This window comes from Falco naumanni, chromosome 4 (assembly GCF_017639655.2).
Source record: "Falco naumanni isolate bFalNau1 chromosome 4, bFalNau1.pat, whole genome shotgun sequence".
NCBI lineage: Eukaryota > Metazoa > Chordata > Aves > Falconiformes > Falconidae > Falco > Falco naumanni.
This window is the reverse complement of record NC_054057.1, coordinates 713,728-734,108: the sequence shown is the minus strand read 5'-3', so window position 1 is coordinate 734,108 and position 20,381 is coordinate 713,728. Positions and strand designations below refer to the sequence as shown.

Sequence of the window (20,381 nt, the reverse complement as noted above, 5' to 3'; positions counted from 1 at the left end):
CCAGGGGCAAGCACCAGCGCTCTTTACCTCACGTAGGACGTCTCCTCACAACTTACAGGTATCCCCAACCCAACTGCGACATACCTGGTCCACCGATGATGGTCCCTGTCTGTCCTCGCAGTCATCTAGGTGAGTAGGGGAGTCCTCCTGAGAAACCTTGGGGGCACCCAGAGGAGTCCCGTCCTCAGCAGGTCCTACAGCCGGACAGAGGGGGTCTCACCTGGGTCGCCAAACTGACACGCGGAATCGAACTGTACAACTCGAGGGCAGTTACAAAGAGGTATGTTTATTGCAGCGTTGGGTGCAAGGGGGATCGCTACTCCTAACTTGCACGCTGTTTCAACAAGCCGACAGATATTTATTGTACAAAGTCATGCAAATACGTAAGGTTTCCAAAAATTCATTATCATAACCTCCTCCCTCTGGCGCCTCTTCAGGATGTACTTTTCATCTTATTGGGCAGTTACCTAAATTTCCTGATTACCTTTGCATACGTTAGCAGTCTGCTGTTTAGTTTCTGTTACCTACTAGAGTTCTTTACACTTCCATCATCTAACCTTTTGTTCAAGTGTAACACATCTGCTGGCTAACGATGAGCCCCAAGCTAATATGTGCCCACGGGGCTGGTTTTAATCTCTATCAAGGTCCTTTCCAGCTGGGCTCTACTATGATTCTCTCACTTTGAAAACAGGAATGATGAGGCAGAGTTTGACCTTAAAGCTTTTAGTCCTGAAGAATGTACATTTTCAGGTCCTTCAAAATGGAACCTTGTTCCACAGAATGCTCTGGATTTCCTCCTGAGAATACCATGAGAAAGATGGCAGGGAATGGCAAGACTGGAACAAAAACCCCTGGAAGTTCTCTGGGAAGAAAAGATAGGCAGCGGCATAGTAAATTGTCTAAAAGAGTAGGTCAGATCTCCAGTAAAGGAAATAGAATTGAGGAAACAGTAAACAAAGAGCAGATGACTGGTTCTGCAAGCCAACAGGCTCACTGGGCAGGACTTCCTGATCTTTTGGTGCCCAGGAAGGGACTCTTGAGCCTGATGCAAATCTGGATTACAAGACAGATTTCTGATTCAACCAGAAGTGCAGATACTTCAGAAAGCTCCAAACAGAACAAGCGTAAGAGGCCACCTTGCGTGTATGGAACAGGCTGTTACAGGTGAAGCAAAAATAAACCCAGCTTAAGCTAGCTTGTTATTAAGAAGTACTGTATTAGCTACCGAAAACAGTAAAGTTGTTACAAGCTTTGATTTGAAAGAGATCTTTTGGTAAATGGGGACTGATGAGAAACCAATGGCATAGCAAGAATTTTAAAAGTATAAAAGGAGGAGCCGGGATGTCTTGCTAACTTCCAATATAACCTAAACAAGGGATGATGTACTTCAGCAGATTAAACGATGCAGAGTTCTAGGAAATAAGAAACAAAGGTCCACTTTAAAAAGGAAAGATATAAACCCCCCTGTGTGTACAGTACATGTACCGGCAGGGAGAAGAGATGTAAATGACTGAAATGCCCAATATAGACCCTGTAGGCTTATTTTATCTGCAGCTGAAACTTTTATGAGAGATGAAGTTATTGTATGCTTTGTGATCTGACTCTTTAAAATGCTTATTATTTGTTATCCCTAAATAATGGAGAATTGCTTCTGTTGTAACTTGGCCAATCTGCACCATTTTTTTTTTATTATTTTTTATTTTTTAAGCATTCAGTCCCCTCTTAAAACCAGAACAAGTCACAGTTATAAACTCCCTGTGAACCCTTATCTGGTCAGTGTCTTTGGTGATACTTCAGTTGAGGGATGATTTTTATTTTTTTTTCTGCTACTCATATCCTCTCAATTCACAATCTGTCATACAAATGTTTTGTGCGATACAAATGTTCCAGCAAGATCCCAAAAACCCCAGTGCTGAGTGCCTGGTCTCCTGCTAGTTCTTTCTGCCCAGAAAAGATCTGTAATGCCATGTGTTAATATATTGAAGAGAAGAGGTGTTCCTGAGGGTAGCAAGTGACCAGTGACCTGAGACCTGCCTTTAGGAGAAGATTTTGAGCACTACATAAATCTATGTACATTGTAAGCACAAAAGATAAGGCTAATCCAGGAAACAGGAGGTCCTGTGATTTTTATTTTTTTTTAAATATTATCACTGTTACTACTTTTGTATTTTTTACCTCTTCCCCCAAGGGGCTTGAGTGACAGTAAAAACTTAGGTTGTTCAGCAAACAAGCAAGCACAAGTAAATGGGTTCTTGTGTATGTTTGGTGTGCCTGTTGCTGCAGATAACTGCGTAAAGCTGTTGTGTTCATGAGCACATCAGACTTCCAGTTTTCATGTAGCATTCCTTCGCGTATCTCAGTTTTTGCCCTTCATGATTATGAGGAGGACATGGTTCATTAGGCAGCCAAGCTGATCCAGTAGTACAAATGCAGCCTTTAGTTTGCTCCAGCTTCATTTTGCTCAGACAAGTTTTCCCCTCTGTGGGGGTGAAGCTGATTCAATGCTCTGACACGCTGAAGGATTCCTAATGTTTTGGAAGGCAAGTTTTAGTTACAGGTAACATGCAATAGGAGTCTGCATGTGCACGTTTCTTCTTGGGTCTTTATTCTAAAACATTTGCGGCAGTACTTTTGGGAAGTGTTGCTTTATAAGAAGAAAAGAATGCTCTGAAATAGCACATAATGAAATCTTATTTTGTTGGAGAAATTTGTAAATAGGAAGTATCAAAACCATCAGCTTTGGTCTTCAGGAAATGTGATGAGACTAAACCTGCTTGTTTGCAAAGAAGGGTGCTTTATCGTCTGTCCTGTATGTGCTTTTAATGCAAGACCACCAAGTAGTCATCCTGCGTCAATGAGATAGCTATGTTGCAGTAAAGCAAGCCATTGCAGTTACCCGTATTCTTGACAGAAGTGTACGTAAGTGTGATGTGAATGGACGCTTTGAAGGAACGCATTGATAGCGTATTCAGTTTTTGATTGTGTAGTGTTCTCCTTGAGCAAAACCTGTTTTTTAGAGTTGCTAAGGAAGAGGAGCTGCTTTGAGTGCTCTTTTGAGTACGATGAGTAGCTGGTTTTTGTCTCCTTCCATTAACCTTATGAAAGGTGTCTTCTAGCACAATGTGCTGTAGGAGTCAACGTCTTAAATGAGGACTGCTTTGGTAACCATAACATTTCCTTACAGTGTTCTTTCTAGGTGAGGTTTCATATAAAATGTCATTTTTCCAATAACTGAATGCTCTTCAGTTTTCTAATCCGTATTTTATGAACTCCTAGTAAGAGGTACTTGTCTTCTGCATATGACAGGCACCTTTGGTGGGTGCGTGGTTGAACAGCACAAATGGAAAAGATGAAATGTTAGTTTAGTTGATTTTATTAGATGTCTCTAACATGTACCTGAAATGTTTAGGAAATAACTTTGTAACCCATAGCTCAGTTTCTTCATTTATGAATTTGAAAACACTGCTTTTTGAAAGAGTCAAGCTTGATTCACACTTCTCTCTGCAGAGATTCTTCTTCTTATCCTCCGTCAGTGTGAAATTCTCTTCCTGTGGCAGTCTGAAGCTTTTTCCAAATCGAAATAAACTGCTATTACCACTAGGAGGCAAGTGCTCTGTCTGTGTTATATCTGACTATATTTGTTGTCAAGGAACTTACTCTTTGAATACTGTCTTGTGTTCGTTTTCTTGTCTGCTGCTCGCTTTTCAGAAGTTAGAAGAGTAGGGATTTAAAAATAAAACCAAATCCAAACCCAACCCCCATTTCGAGTTGCATAGTAGGGGTGCGGTACAGCTGAATCTGAAATTGTAATTTCACAATTTTTGTCCACAATTCTATCCTTTGGCTAGCCTGTGGTACAGTTCTGTGCTGACTGGGTGTGTGTGAATCTTTCCTATAACTGTCAAAGCAGGGCATGCTCAACCAGCCTTTGGATTTGTATGTGCATTCTTCTAAATACTGTGCTCTTTGTTTATGGAAAGAAGTATTTTTCGTTTCACCTTCAGCTTGTAAATCTGGCAGCTACAGACTTGCATCTGTCTTTTTATGAGACCCGTTTTCTAGTAAGACTTACAGTTTAGAACTTATAAACATCTTACACGCACTTGTGGCGTTAACTTCAGGCTTGAATACTATGGCTTTATAACTAGTGCTGGTGAGTCATTACGTTTTCCTTACCAGTTTCTTTAGTAGGCTGAGAAAATAAGCCCTTGAGATGGCAGGGGTCTCCTGCATGTGATTAAGAAGAGCCAGGGATTCTGACCTTACCACTTAAATTTGTTTTAGAAAAAGCTTTTAAGATGCTTTTGGGAGCTGCATAGATGAAAATTGTCTTGAGTATTTCACTGAGCGATGCTCAGCTGCTGCTGGAGATGACTGCATTGATTCTGAAGAACTTTGTGTTACTTGCATAATTTTTATTTGCATAATTTTCTGTCACAAATTCAGAGCTTCGGTGTATGAGAAGGCAACTCTCCTAAAACTTTATTCTTAAAATAGGCTTTTAATTGGTTATTTTTTGTGCGAGTAAAGCTTAATGATTTTGTTTTGATCAAATTAATAACGTGTTCCTGTGCAGCAAGGTTTTGTTGTAAAACTAACTTTGGAGTGCAGCTTCCAGCGTGAAAGGTGCTGTGCTCTTACAACTCAGATCTCTTGTATTCAAAAAAAACCCAAACAAACCCTCAAACAAACCAAACTCTTAATAAAAGGAAGAAGATTTTTGCAAGAAGGGATAATGTGTACTTAATATTAGCTGTGCATTTCTCTGCTTCTATTTATTTTGCTGGGTATTGTTGCACAACATCTAGAAATGGAGTAAGTATAAATTATCCACATAAAGGTAAGATAAACTATGATGTTGTTACTAGTCCTGAGCATCTGAAATAGGACATGTTTAAGGTGCTTCACAGGTGATGAATAATTTGAGGAGCATCATCCACTGGCCCAAAGAATCCTGAGGCCCAGTGATAGGGTGCGTACCTCAAGACCCTTCCCTTATTCTTGCTTCCTCCTATACAATTTTTTTTTTCTTTTTTCTCTCCTGCAATAAAGGCTCTTTGGTATTGGCCAAATAGCTTTGGAAGTAAATTCATGAAAGGAACTGGCTATCACCTAAACCAGAATAGGTTAGCTAACTGGCAGCTCTTAGGCCTTCTTTCCTTCATGACTATGATGCTGCATGTATCTTATTGTAGGAATAAGTATTATAATGATTTCACAGAGCATTAGCTGCGTCTGTGTCCCTTTGAGAAGATGAATTGTGTTTCAAATGACTGAACTCAAATTCTGGCTAATATTGCTAGTACGTTAGCTCTGTGCATTTAGAAAACAAAGCAAGTAGCCTCTAAAATGACTTGGTTTCATCCCATCTATTTTTAAATGGCAAAAGAAGTAGGCAGCCAGCCTGAATGTGGCGTTAGAAGTGATGTTTTCTGAGAACTTGTAGAATAAAAGACTGGTAAATGCAGCCTTGCAATGATATCTAGTGAAACAGTATTTACTTACCCTACAGTCTGCAGAAATCAACAGAAAAGACCAGAACGAGGCGTCTGTCACCTGTGTAAATAGGACTAAGGGACACTGGATCTCTGATAAGTAGCTCCTGGAAGAGTTTATCTGTAGCTTGCTTGCTGAGTTTCCCGAGTGAAAGATACCAAGCAGATGGAGATGTAAAAGTATTAATACTAAATATCTAATCTGTTTTCGGTGCCTGAAAGGAGGCCTGAATGGTTAGCGGGGCTCACGGTGCTTAAGTAATCATTTTGCAAAAGCTGTAACAAATGCTTTTTCTCTTACGGTGTTGGTTGAAATGCTGAAAATAATACTGACTGTTCCCTAGAAAGTTTGTAAGAGCCCGTTGTGGTCAGTGAGGAAGCTGCTGTGTATGTCACTAGCTGCATACGTGCTTCTGGCTTGGTGTTTCTAAATGCAGCTGTAACAAGTGCAAATGACAGCAGTAATCCCTCTGCAGTTTAAAGTTATCATTGCTCTTGCTTGAGGCAAGCAGCTCACTTTTACAGTTTGCACAAAGATGTTGATTATGTACACTGGGAATGAGTGGTAAATCACTGAAGTATTTTGTGTATATCTTTTGGAAAATCATTTATTAAAACATCTCACTTTTCTTGCTTTCAAATATGCTTGAAAAAAAGTGTCTCTAAAAGAAATCAGAGGGAAAAAGTAGATTTGCTTTTAGTACAGTATGTTCACTATGACATAATTTTTTGTAGTGTCTTTTGATCTGCCCCATGAATTTCTCCTGAAGTCATAATGTATTTTTCTGTGTTCTTTTTAACATCACTTCTTCACAAAGTGATGTTGTTTATAGCTGCCTTGTCTTGTACGGTGCTCTCATCACTAACATCGGTGTGGCTCAGCTACACACAGAGTTATGTCTTAGGGTACAACTTCATGTCATCGTTGTGATTTGGTATTTCAAATAAAATGCCACGGTAGCCAAGGCAAACCTGAGAGCATAATCAATGTAATGTCCAGGAGACTGCTCCATTGTTTTGCCAATTGATGGGGTCAATAGATAGCACACAGACACCAATACAGAAGATACCCTTGATGCACTGTTTGTTTCAAATTAATGCAGAAAATAAGGCAATATGCACATACAGAAGGATTAGCCTACGGTACCCTGATTCAAACAATAAAACAGATAAGCAAGGCAATGCACCTAATCGTTACTATTCACAGCTAGCTGTAGTGGTTCAGAAAGATACATCACCCGTTGCCCTAACAGGTTGCCATCCTCCAGCTCCGCAGTCGCTGGGGAGCCCCTGTTGCACGAGGATCTGGAGAGCCTGTCCCGGCAGCGGGGAAGTCCTGCGCAGGGCATCTCCTGGTAGGTGAGGTCTGCAACATCGCTGCAAGAGGGTTCAGCTTTTATACTATTAACAAACAAGCTCACGTAATTCCAAACGCGGAAACATCTGGTTTCACTCTCCTGTCAGATGCCACCAAAGCCTGGCCAGGGGTTGGGAGGAACCCAGGGAGTTCCCTTTATCGACTGGATTTTAACCACCGGTTTCCAGACAAGGCCAAACAGCTGGACTCATGGCTTTGGCCGCCCACCTCTAAGCAAGGAAGGATGCGCTGTCTCTTCTCTCATGATTATAGTTTATCCAAGGTGCATCTTTTGCTAATGGCCATCCATGGTTCACTAATGACCGTGCATATTTCGCTAATGATTGGATACTAAATACATATATTTAAGGTTGGGTTGGCGGGTTCTTCTGGAGGTCAGCTTTGGCTCAGGGCCTGCTGCTCAGGCCCCAGCACTTCATCCCTCTGGAATAATACGCTGGCATTTGAAGTGTTCAAGTGAGTAGTAACTTGCGTACGGAACAGAAGTAATGATTGAGACATACTGCCTGAAGCTCACAGGCGATCACCCGAGAGCGTGGGAAGGCTTCAGGACTGCAGTTGCTCGGCTGCCATGGGTTGGCCCTCGCAGCTTGAGCTCAGACTTTGCGAGAGGTTTGTGTAGCACTTGGTAACTCCAGAGGGAGTCATGACGGAGCAAGCCACGGAGCGAGATTCATGCTATGGGACTACATCAGTAGATTGTGTATGTGTTGGAGGCCTGAAACGTAAAGCTGATGATGGCAAATAGGAGAATTCAAGTTTTAACCTCTTGCGGCCTCTGCTGAAACAAAAGTTTTCTTCAATTATCCTGAAAGCAGGTCTTACATTCTGCATCAAGTTAAACATTAAAAGCTTCTCTTTCTGTAACTGCTGAAAATGTCACTGATTCAGTAACACCTTTCTTACCTCCACTTCTCCTGTTTAAATGGAATAGTCAGTTCTTGATCTATATTTGTCTTTTGCAGGAAGAATCCCATTCACTTTCAGCAGTTTAGTCACCCTAATGACGATGACAATCATGAAACAGAGATCGTAACTCAGGATAACAATGATAACCGGCCTGAATGTCCGTATGGAACGGCTTGTTATAGGTAAGAAGCACTGTACAAAATGGCTTTGCTTGTTTTACAGGTTAAGAATGTTCTCCCCTGGAGTTGCAAATTGACAGTAGGATAGTGATGTTAAATCTTGACTGTGGCTTTCCAAATTTACTGGCGCCAGACTGCTACCTTTATGCCATCAAGGTCTGTGCAAGTATTTGTGATTTCAGCTGGTGAACATGAAGCCTTGACTTTTGGAACCTGTTCAGTGGCCTGGAGATCAAAACTTTCTCATTTTTCAACCTGTAGTAAACTGTTCTTGTATAGGAGCAATAATTTATTGTTACATGTTCTTCTTGATATGTAACTTTTAGTTCAGATTTTGACAAAATATTTGTTAAGATTTTGTACAAAACCTCTAGTTTAGTCAGTATTTGATTTGTTAGAAAGCATAATTTAGGTACCAGCAAGAAAATCCAGTTTATGGCTGACTGCTGTTTCTTTTAGCAGCTGTTGATTTTCTTCACAAGATCCTTTTGTTCCATTTGTTTCTCAATATCTAGGTTTTACACTTGTATTTAGCAGAGTGTAATGACTGCTTTGTAATTGATGCAATGGACAAAAGGATGTATTTTGAGACAACAGCCCTTCTGTGGGGGCATATTGAAACTAACAGCTGCTGTTAAAGATTGTGCTTGAGCAGAAACATTTTCTCTCTCTCTCCCTGGAAGCGTGATGATCCTAAAGAGCGTGTTCTTTATAAAGTGTAACAAAATGGGAGTAACTTTTAAGGAAAAGCCATCTTATGTTCAACTAATGCAGAAGAAGTGTTTCTTTTCTCAAAAACCATCTGTGAGATGAATTTCTCATCTCAGGATGAGAAATCTAGGTTTATACCGCTCCTGAAATTGCCAACATACTTTTCAGGAGTACAATGGACACTGTCCAAAACTAAAACTGTCTCTCCTTGCAGATAAGTCAACTCCTGTGCTGTATTAGTTGATCATTTCTTAAACAGTGTTTCATTCTTTTTGGGGTGGAAGAAAGGAGGCACCCACAAAGCAATGATAATTCTTTCCACAAAGCAGCAGGTGCCATTTGAAGGATTTTGATGTTATTTTTGTTGTCTTTATCTGCTGGCTACTACTGGAATACATAATTGAGTTATCTAAATGCTGTGCCTTGAGTTGGGATCAAATGCTCTGATGCTACCAACACTTGCAAAACACTGGATTAAGCAACTGTTCTGTTTCAGTACGGTATTTAATAGAAAGCTGTACTTGCATGTTTTTATTCAGATAACTATCCCTTCTAATGCACATGAAATGCACTTTGGGATAGCAGTAGCTATAAAACTGTAAATCAACTTCAAGTATGTGAATGTGTAACAAGTTATTTGAAGTAAAAATAAGATTTTCTTACTGAAGAGTATTCTATTTTTGAAGAATAAGAAAACATAAACAACTAGTTTTACAAGGCAGTCTTCACAGCAAGGGTATTTTGTAAAATATCAAAAAAATTCTGCAGTTATAGAAATTAATCTTGTGTTTCAAGCAACGTCAAATGGTATGCCATTCTTAAATAGTGGGCTTTAATTGTTGATTCTTTTTCAGAAGGAGAAATTAGGACAACTGAACCAGTTTTCTTCCAAAGTTAGAATTTTTTTTAATTTTAATTTTCTGCACAGAAGTAAATTGAGCTGAAACAATTTTAACGTGCCGCTCTAATACACTAACACAACATATCAGCACGGTGTAAGTGGGACCAAGTTAAAACATTAGAACAGCATTGGATAACTGCTTTGGGGGGGTGGGATAAATCAGTGTGTTCATGACCTGGATCGCAGCCTGAATGAGGGGAGCATTTATTGCAGATCAAAGAGTAAGTTGACTTTAAATTTTTAATTTTCATTGCATTGATGCTGTTTTTTAATAGAAGACATACACACTTGTATATTGAACTTCCCAGATTGCAGCAGCATATTGCAGAAATGAGTAAACTCTCTTAACAGTCCTTCTTTGGCCTTTCCCTATGATACTTTGAGACAGGCAATTCTTTTCAATTTCTTTAATTTTCCCAAACTATTTGATTTTTAGCCTTATGTTGCAGAATATGGAAGTTACTGCTGGGTATCTCAGACTTGTGATGCACTGTGTGTGCATTGCACTTTATGCACCAGAGGTTATGTTCTGGTTTTGGTTTTAGTGAGAGTAAATAATTGGATCAGTTCTTATTATGCTGAACAAATGCATCTCATCTTACAAGTTTGGAAACTATCTCATCTCTTGGTTTTGATCAGCTGTCTTTTTTATTTTTTTTTTAAAAGGCTGAAACAAAAGGAACTCTTATGGAACCCTTTTTTTCTTCCACCCTACATTACGTAAGCTGAGACACTGCAGTAAGGCACTGGTCACAGAAAGAAGTGAAAATTATTCACAAAATACAAAGGAGTTCTGCGAACTTGTTAGGTTCTTGTTAGGTGTGGAACAAGGTGGCAAATCAAGCTTTTACTGTTTTCTTTGCAGGAAGAATCCACAGCATAAACTAGAATACAAGCACAGTGCACCTCCAGGTAAGCCAAGTTGTTCAGTATAGCTCAAAGTCGGGGGGGGGGGGGGGGGGAACCCCCAAACCCAGTAATGGATGCCAACACCTTGGAATAAAATGCTTTAAGTGAGAAAGTAACATTGCATTTGCAGCTTGCTCTGTATTGCCCCGCACCCTTGCTCTTCTTGAGCATGCGGTGTTGCCGTTGTCTGTGATAAGGAAGGCAGGGCTGCTTGGCCGCTGCACACTTACATTCACTTTTTCAAATGTTTTTCAACTGAAACAAGATGGTCTGGGTCAGACACCGCTGACATAGTTTGTATGCTTTATATCTTAGGATTTGACAAAAATGCCAGGTGGCAAGTGGCTGTTTTCATGAGTTTAACAGGTTTTATTGAAAACTAAGCATGGTATAGCATGGGCTTACCAGATCTCTCTATTCTGCTTCCTCCATTTGGAGCTGGAGTATTACAGTGAAAACAGGGAATATACTGAAGTATTTCTCAACATTTCAAATGGATACTGCAGTAAATTTTTTCTGTAGCTTTTTTTCCCATCCCCACAGCAAAATGTGTGTATCTCTATAGCATGTATGTTCTGTTGAGGCTTGGAGGGAATATAATTAAAACTGAATCTGAGATTCTATTCTAAAAGTCTTTTTGTATTCCAGTAACTAGACTTGTTGAAAAACACAGGGGAATATACTGTTTATATTTTGTCTGTTCTTAGAGAATTCAAAGATGTACTTTGCATTCTTTTTGTGCTTTTTCTTAATTATTGGACTTGAAGGGTTTTTTTTTTTCCAATTTAATTCCCAATGCAAAAAGACAATACTTTAGAGCAGAACAGTTAGGGAAATGTAATGATAATGCATTTTACTTCAAAAAATCAGGATTATGACATTACCCCTGCCCATGGCAGGAGGGGTGGAACTAGATGACCTCTAAGGTCCCTTCCAACCCAAACCATTCTATAGTTATTAAGGAGAAATTGCACTTATGGAAACAATGGCGTAAAATATTTAAATGCTTTGAAATACTGCAATTGTCTGCTGTAAAAACCCCAACCAGTACTGATGATGTTTGTCTACAGACGGCATGGTTCATAATTGTAAGAACAGTTCATCTGGGTAATCTTTCAAGAATCATTTAATACAAAAAAAAAGGTTTTTGGGGGCAGCAGAGTAGTTTTTATACTTGTAAATATAGCACAACCATTGCAGCATTTCTTTTAATAAGTCAGTCTTCTGTTGTAGCAACCTCTCCGAATAACCCTTATTGCTAGGTTGTACTCTGTCCTGGCTAATAACATTTCTTTCTTTAGTACCTGAAAGAAGAACACGACAAAAACTTCAAAAAATGGTATGTTCTGATGTTATGAATGGGCCCATCAGCATGGGACGCAACTGATCTGCTTTGGGTTTTGGGGCATTTAGTGGTGCTGGAGATGCTTGATAATACTTACCTGAGAAGAAGGTAGTCGTTATTTTAGTAAAACTCTGCTTCCTTTTTTGCAAGTAATAGTGCTGGAATTGAATTCCTGTGTGCTGAGCACACCTGTCCTTCCCTGGAAGCAGTCAGCGAAACAAACAAATGTTTTGAGAGACATGTGTGACCAAGTCAATTCTTCCTTCCTTGAACAGGCTTCATAATAGGATGAAAGGAACCAATAGTTCATCCACAGCTAGTTAAGGTTACCCCATGACGACTGATTGCTCTTGAAACACTGAGATACTCCTTCTGCATTGCATTGAGCCCTAAATAAATGTCAAAAGATATCTGTGGATGTGGTGATGAGCTTTTCTTATATTTACTCTGAGGTATTGATGTTACAGGCTTGTTAGGACTGAAGTGTCGAAGAAGGGTAATGCCTTTCAGCTGGGGCAGTGTTCCCTGTGAACTACGTACGTATCCTTCGAACTTTAGTTCCTAGACATCAGTGAGGATTATGTAGTATCACAGGCAAGCTGTAGTCTCTCTTGATAATGTAACCTGTAATACTGTGTATGAGTATCTCCTCCATTTACCAGTAGTACACCTAGCTTGCTTTGCGGCTGCCAATAATATTAACTTACATGTGGCAGGTGCATGGACTCCAGTTTTAAATATCCTTTAGCTCTGTTTCAAGGCATCTCTTGTATCTCAGTTTGGCTTCCAAATGTGAAGCTTCCTGTTATTTCTGAAATAATTTAAAAGTGAGCGTTGAAGAGCAGTCTGAAAGCCTGATGATGTGCCATCTTTACTTTCACTGGCCTGAACAAGGCATGAGGATGTGGAACTGCTGCCTCTCGAGTGGAGGTGGGAACTGACTTGTCTTCTTTGAGATCACCAAGGTGTGGCTGGGCATTTCCTACAGAAATCTTCAAAACAGAGATCTGCCTTCTAGAGAAAGTAAAGTGCAAATAGCTGTAGTTTTCTAGACAAAGTGTTTTGGCCTCCATTCTGTTCTGCGACCTACTTTCCACTCGGGAATGTCTTTCCCATCCCATTTCCTTATCGTGTGTGTGTGTACTTCTGCTGTCACTGAATGCTTGATATGGGTGTATCTGTGCACTAGCATATTTTGAGGCATATTTGTTAGCTGTACGCTTTGCCACATCCCATGATGCAAGTATGAGCCCCATCTTGATCACTGCTCCCTTGCAGAAATGTGCATTAAAGAGTGGCAAGAATTGTAAGCAGCGTTGTAAGTGCAGCGAGCGGTTAAGATTTTAATAATGAAGCAAGCTGGACTGTGTGCATATCTGAAGTTTAAAGCTAATCTTGAAGGTTTAAAATTGTAGCTGTGTCTTTCATAAGAGGACCTTCCTTACCAGAATGGTAGATCCTGTGTGTGCAGCTCATGGCAGGTGGTCAGCCAGGCATGGCTATGGATGGAAAAGTGCTTCTCTTGTAAATGTGTAAATCTTTGACATGGAAGTGAAATTCAATCTGTTAAATTCAACTCCTCATCCTAAGAATGAACCAGGGAAAAAATGATATTCCATGCACAGTGGGAAGAAGGGAATTCATTAATTAAAGTTCTGTTCATATTTAATGATTGTTTAAATTTCTTTTTTCCCCTCAATATCTTGTTGACTGGCTTGCTTAGTTCTCTTGAGGTCAAAGCTTGTAAAAGGTTGCACTCAGCAAGCTCACGTCTGAGGCGGTCGTACCGAGCCATGCAAGATCACACAGGCAAGGTTCCATTAGCCTTTATTTCGTGCTGTTTGGCACAACTGCACTGTTAAGCACAGCAGGATTAATTTCTGTTCAAGTGCACTGAAACTCCACCAGCCAAGAAAAGAAGGGTGCTATCTACATGACATTTGCCATGTTTAGTTTTTAACATCGATAGTCTAATTGCTGCGAGATGGATTACAAATTGCCAATGGAGAATGTGGTCTATGTTCTGAGAAACAGTCTAAGGCTAATTACCGGGGAAATAGCTGTAAGGGAGGAAGGAAAAAAAAAAAAAAAAGAAAGGCTGGAGTGTGTGTTGTCATTAAATTGTCACTAGTGAATGACTTCACTGCCGTGTTGCTACTTGGATGAATGACCTGCTGTGGCTATGGAGTCTGCAGAGTTCTCCTGCACACTTCTGTGTATGTTTTCTAGCAAGCCGATCGGCTCACTTCCAAACATAACCCTTTGTAAAGGGGTGGTCAGCAAGCTTTTTCTCCCCATGTGAAGGAGATAATTTCAGGGAATGTCTCAAGGTCATATTTATAAATATGGTACTAGGGGAAAGGGAGAATTGTGCTTAATGAGCAGCTTCAGGGGCTGTGGAGCTGAGTTAAACTATAGCAGAAAGAGAGGAGTGGGAAGACATGGAAGGAAGTGCATCATTCACTGCTGAAATCTAAAAACACTGGTGGATGAAAACCAACATCGTATGCTCCACATACATTTGTAGGAAAAATATGGAAGTAATCAGTATTTTTCCAGAATTCCTGTTTCTGTTGTAAAATACCACCTGCAGTGCTGTGAAAATGAAGAGCAGTTTTTCTTTGTTAATCCGGTTTTGGGCTTATTATTCTCACAGGCTTAGGCTGAGAAGAGAGATTTTGTTCTTAATGTATTTAGCATCTTTGTTTCGACTTCTCCCTCCAGACATAATTCCTTCTGCACGACTATAGTCTGTGATTCTTAGAAAAAATTCTGCTGTTATGGGTAAACATGGGCATAATTACTTTCCTCTAAAGTCTGGTAAACAGTAAACTAGCAAGCATCATATGGGATGGGATTACAGCCGAAATTGACAGCTGACATTTTCAGGATTTTCTGCTAGGTGCTATATAGGTTGCTAGCCATAGGATATTTCTCAGTTGTAGTATTGGCTGTGTCACACATGGCTGACTTTATTCTAGGAAGTCATTGGGTGCCTCTGTAGCACAGTTCACCCATAAAATTGTGTACCTTTGAGGGAACTGACTGCTGCTGTAAGTGCTTTTGAAAACCTTGCTATAGAGTATAAAATGTTAATCAGACCATAAGATAATTCTGGAATAGTAACATTCCCACTAGCAGAAAAATGTAACTGACAGAGGATGTGATCTGACTACACCCAGGTGCTGGTCTTCTTGCTTGTTCACCACACGCGCAGCTTGAGTGTCTGGAGCTCTGACCTGAGGTTTCAAGAAGCTGCTAAGAAATACCTGAGGTTAATATAAACATGGATGATTTGGACTGGGTTGTGTAGCTGAGAAGACACATTTCTAGTTTCATATAAAAGATGATAAGAACTGCTCAACAGATAAATCATTATGAGATCATTGACAGGTTATCTCCAAATGAGGTAAGAATGCAGAAACTGGAGGCTGGGAAGAAAAGGAACAAATACAGCTTTACTCAGGGGTGTGACTTAAGGGCAGCATACCATGACTGGAATATTAACAGACTGTGGCTAGTTAGGAATTGTGGGCCTGTAAGAAAAAGGGAGGTAGCGTAGGCTGGTAGAGCAACGGTCGTGCACATCTGCCAAAGTCCCAAAGCAGTGGAAATAAACTTGTTAAAGGTTCACAGCTACCGATAAGTAAAAGGAGAAGGCAATGCTGCTATGGCAGCAGCTTTGCATCGATGCTACCAAGTCAGGTAGATAAGGCTTCTTCAAAAATCAGGCTTGCCCTGTCTCTGGGAACTGGTTTATATATGTCAACATATTTGAGCAATTAAAAGACTACTGCAAGACAAGCTGCCTAAAAAAGTTTAGGAACATGCAGCGAGCAGCATCCATTTCTTGTGAATAGAGGTTTCCAAGTTTTGATTCCTGCCAACGTAGAGTATTGTGACATACTGGGAAGAGAGAAGGCAATTTAATCACAAAGTGTGAGCTGTGCAGAAGATGGATAGGCAGCAGATTGGACAGCAGCGCGATAGAATAGACTGAACTGGGAAAGGGGTAGGCTGCATCCAGCTCAGGAAAGAAGTGTTCAGCGTTTGTCCTTAACGTGTGTTCAGAAAGGAAGCACAGACTACACAGCACAGATCGAAGTTGAGAACGTAGGAGGCGAGTGATCTAGCAGATTGTCTTTGCTGACCTGAAGCTCAGGAAAGAAGTGAATGGGAATTCAAAGCCATGTCAGATTCCAAAGAGCAAGAGTATAAAGTAGCCCTAAGTAAATATGGATGGGTGAAGGCAGAAAATTTAGAGTCAGAATAGCTGTCTAGCAAGAGCTAGGGGCTAAATGGCAAGAAAGATGCCTTGTTTAGGTATAGAAGTAGCAGGAAGATGACCAGGAAAATTGTGTATGCCACTCCTTCAGGAAAGGAGAGTTGTCAGAAGATGTTATCGGATACCGTTTTCTTCTGATATCAGAAGATGTTATCAGAAGAGGCCTGGCAACTGTTTTCCAAGTGCTGGAAGAAAAGCCACTAAGGAGAACTTTCTTAAGTGATCAGACTGGTAAGCCCTGCAGTAGTGGTCAGAGAGGGATGGTACAGCTTTACATGAGAGTCTTGAAAATCAAACACAAAATTGTCAGCATTGGATAGAGTGCTTTAGTTGAGCCTTTCTCCTGCTGAGGAGAGAGGCTAACTAGATGGCCCCTGCAAGGTCTCTTTAGTTCTGTATTTATTATTCATGAATATATGGCATTTTTGTCCCTACAGGAGAAAGGGCTGTGGAGAAGGATGTGGCGAATGAAGAGACGGGACGCAGCTTGATGCAAGCAAATGTCAATTTATTGTACAGAAGCACGAGGTTTTATACACTTTCAGAAGCTGCGCGTTTTAAACAGATTGGTTCTTGAAGCTAAGCCTTGCATACTAGGCAATCCCCGATTGGTGGTTAGCTGCCATCAATTAACAGCAAGGTGTTACCTTTCCTTGGCGCCATCCTTGGCGCCATCCGTCTCCCACCCCCCTGTGCTCTGTAAACACGCCTCATCATGTTAATTGTTGTCCAGACAAGCTCCAGCACATTCCCCTCAGCTAACTGATTGCCACGCATGGTCCCAGTTTGCAGCCCGCTCCTGCAGAAAGATGAACCACATGAGTATGACCTTAATGGCGGCTTTAGAGATGGTGAGGAAGAGGTGTGCGAACCTACCGATGAAGACTCTGACTGGGAACCAAGTTCAGAAGACAAGGATAACAAAGATGTTGAAATGCTTTTGCAAGAAGCGTCTGGATTTGTTAGAACCAAAAAGTAGCCATAGGGGGACAGCATTACGAATGCCCAAGCTGGTTATGTTAAAACATGAATGTGTAAGGAGGGGAATTGCTTTTGAAAGCTATTTTTTCCTCAGTGATGTAGGCACTGCAGGAGGGATTTTAGTCAGCGAGGGGATTCAGCAGTGTCTTTCTTTTCCATATGGGTTTTTTTTGTCTTATTAAGTGGTGGAGCCAGAGAACTGAGCTCTGAAAGTTTTTTTGTTTCACTGGCCCCCCCGCCCCCCATCTATTTCTTATGTTCTTATGCAAACACCATTGGTATTTCATAGTTTGAAACACAGTTTTAAAGGTTGTTAATGCTTCATCTTCCTGTGCTTGAAAGAAATACTGGCATTAGGAAAGCCTTTTCTTTTGCTGAAGCACAGTATATACTGTGTTGGATGAAGGGGAGTTACACTGCCCACCTGCTGTATCACAGACTAAATCTTGGCCATCACTGGGGAGAGTTGTCTAAATTTTGTTAACGTTCTTTTGAGTTAGTGCAGTGCTACTGGCTTTCCTCTTTGGTTGTCAGTTCTTTGGTTCTCTTGATTAATACAGAGTAAATACAGATTAATACAGTTAAATACAGAATGTGTAAATCACTTGAGAACAGTATATCAGTGTATCGAACCGCATGGTTGTCTAAACAGTGACTATGGTGTATTTGCTGTAATTACAGTAGGACCTCTTTCCATGCCTGTACCTCACTGGAATTACATTCAGTTTACAACAAAGCTTAAGTCTTGATGACTGTATTTTTGCACAATTAAACTTGGTAACATACTGTGGGAAAAACGTTTGCCTGTGTCTCTGATTTCTAAAGACTGTTGAAGGATCTTGCCTTCTGTGTGTTTGCAGCACACCTGAGCTTTCAGGAAAGTAAAAGTTTTAGTGTGTTTCAGGGCAGGTGACTGGAGCCATGTGAATTTGGCACCTTTTTGGACACAATCTGGAAATTCTGCAGGGGAATTATTCTTGTGTGGCTCTGGCTCCCCTGGGAGCTGGAGACAGACATCCAAATACACTCAAGCTTTTCAGCTGTGTGGCTCAATGTGCTCTGCTTAAAATGAAATGGCTGTTGCTGCAAGCTGGCATTGGGTGCTTTTGGATGTGGGGACCATCTTCTGCCAATTGTGTGTCAGAAGCTTCTCTCAAAAATTGTAGATGTCAAAAATACAAACATTTATGATGGGGAACTCTTGCGAATTTGGAGAACATCAGCTTCTGTTGGCCAGCGGCTTACTGTTTGCTCAAGTTATTCCATACAGAAAGAATCCATTTGGTGTTTTGTACAGTGATTTCTGTGACCATAACCTTCCTCAAGCTAAAGCATTCTGTATCACAGCATTCGTCTGTGAATGGCTATTTAAGCTGCTCACAGGAGCTACTAGCCTTTACTTTGAAAGCAGAAATAGCTTTTTATTGCTGGAGGCTCCCAGTCAGATCTGTAATCACAAAAGCACATTTGGAAGTAAATTTTGATGTTGCATGATAGATCAAGTTTTATTACTGATACATCGGGACTGAAAAACTTGTGTATGACCAAAGCAGCACACTGGGACAGTCAAAGCCGTCGTGAGCTGCTCTGTGCTGGTAGGTTGAAGTTCTCTCTGTTGAAGTGCATTTCCCTGTTCTTGTATTCTTTCCTTAACAGCAGGATGCATTTTTGTTCTTCTGGCAGGATGAACTGGTAACTCCAGGATACTGGAATGCTGATTGAAACTACTCTGTTGGAGATACAGATGAGAGTACCCGGGCACTCAGGAGGACCCTGAAAATTTTCAAGTTACCCAGAAAGGCAGAGGGTAACGTTTCACCACGTAGACTCTGCATCACATTACCCTGTAATACATGCTTATTTGCTCTGAAAAAAAGCAGCTGGTGAAATCTTTACCCCCCTGCCTCCTCCCCAGAAAATCCATTTTGAAATACTGTACTTCAAATGAAGTGAGTAGGAAGTGCTTCTCCTCCAGCTGCCACCTGAGAGGGTACCCATCTGTTTTAATAATATGGCTAAGATGTGCAAGCCTCTGTTCCTTGTGTGATGGGGGCGCAGACCGTAACTCCTCCCTCCTTTTATCTTGTGGTTGCTACAGACTGCTCTCAAACTGCCCCCAAATTCTCCTTCCTGTAACGCCTCAAATGCATTTCCTTTGCTTCATTGAAAGCCTGGTCAACACGGAGTGCCCCTCAACCCAGAGCATGGGGAGAAGTTAATTACCTTTTGATTTGTAGCATCCTTTTAAATATTTAAAGGCCTTTAGACAGCTCTTCTGTTAAGAAGATGCTGATGTTAAACAAGTCCATTCACCCTACGATTAATCCTGTGAGACCCTGTTTCCCGAAGCCCTGACCCTTCTTAACCATAGCCTCTGGCTGCTTTCTCCTTGGCTTATGTCTTTCTGGAAGGAGTGATCCTCAGAAACGGACACTGTTTCGGGTGAGAATGACAGGAGACCCCAGCCCAGGCATGATCCTGGGAGGGGTTTTCACCGACGGTCTGTGATTTGCAGAGACAAAACCTCTGCTGGACTGTTCATGGGCATGGCAGGTGAGGGGGCGCGGAGGCCCGTCTGGGGTCCGTGCCCACGGTACCTGCCCTTGACAGGGGCTTAGAGGAGGGAGCTGCTCTGCTGCTCCTATCGCACAGTCCTCCTCTTTATTGCCATTTTTTTGTTGTGTGGCCCGAGTACACGTAACTCTTGGATAATGACTTAATCTTGGAGTGGGACCTGAAAAGGAGTTCTTTAGTTAAACAATGTGATTTCATTTTTAAACTAAAGGAATTTATTTTCAATTGAATTTGATTTTTCTCTGCTTTTCTTGCCTCTTAGTTCTTTACCATCCTGCCGTGACATCTGGGCAGACGGCAAGGGAGTAAGAGCTTTCCATAGGCTCAGCCGTGGATTCTGACAAAGTTTATTGCAGGTTTCTTCCAAGTTTGTCCCCAATAGTTTTGCCTCAAGGGAGTCACCGTGAGCGGTGTTGATGCTGACAGGGAAGCAACGTTACAGGGCTTGGCCCGAGTCACCTCTCCCTGCAGCGGGGTGAAGGCCACGCTGCCCCCCCCGTGGCCGCCTGAGGAGGCCTTTGCGGACGCCGGGTGCCCTCTGCAACACCCCTGCTGTGTTCTTTGACCAGCTCGTGTGGCCGTCCCCTTGTGACCAGGCCTCCTCTCGGGGAAGGAGTCGAGGGGAGACTCAAACCGGGCCCTGAGGGGGCCCCTCGCCTCCCGCCCCGAGCTGTGCGCGGCCTCCGCAGCCCCCCGAGCCTGCCGCCCCCGCGC

The 20,381-nt window shown here is 41.5% G+C and overlaps 1 pseudogene; it reads left to right on the top strand.

Moving 5' to 3' along the window:
* Positions 1-760: 760 nt before the first annotated feature.
* LOC121087927 lies at positions 761-16,543 on the top strand (annotated as a pseudogene).
* The last annotated feature ends 3,838 nt before the right edge of the window (positions 16,544-20,381 follow it).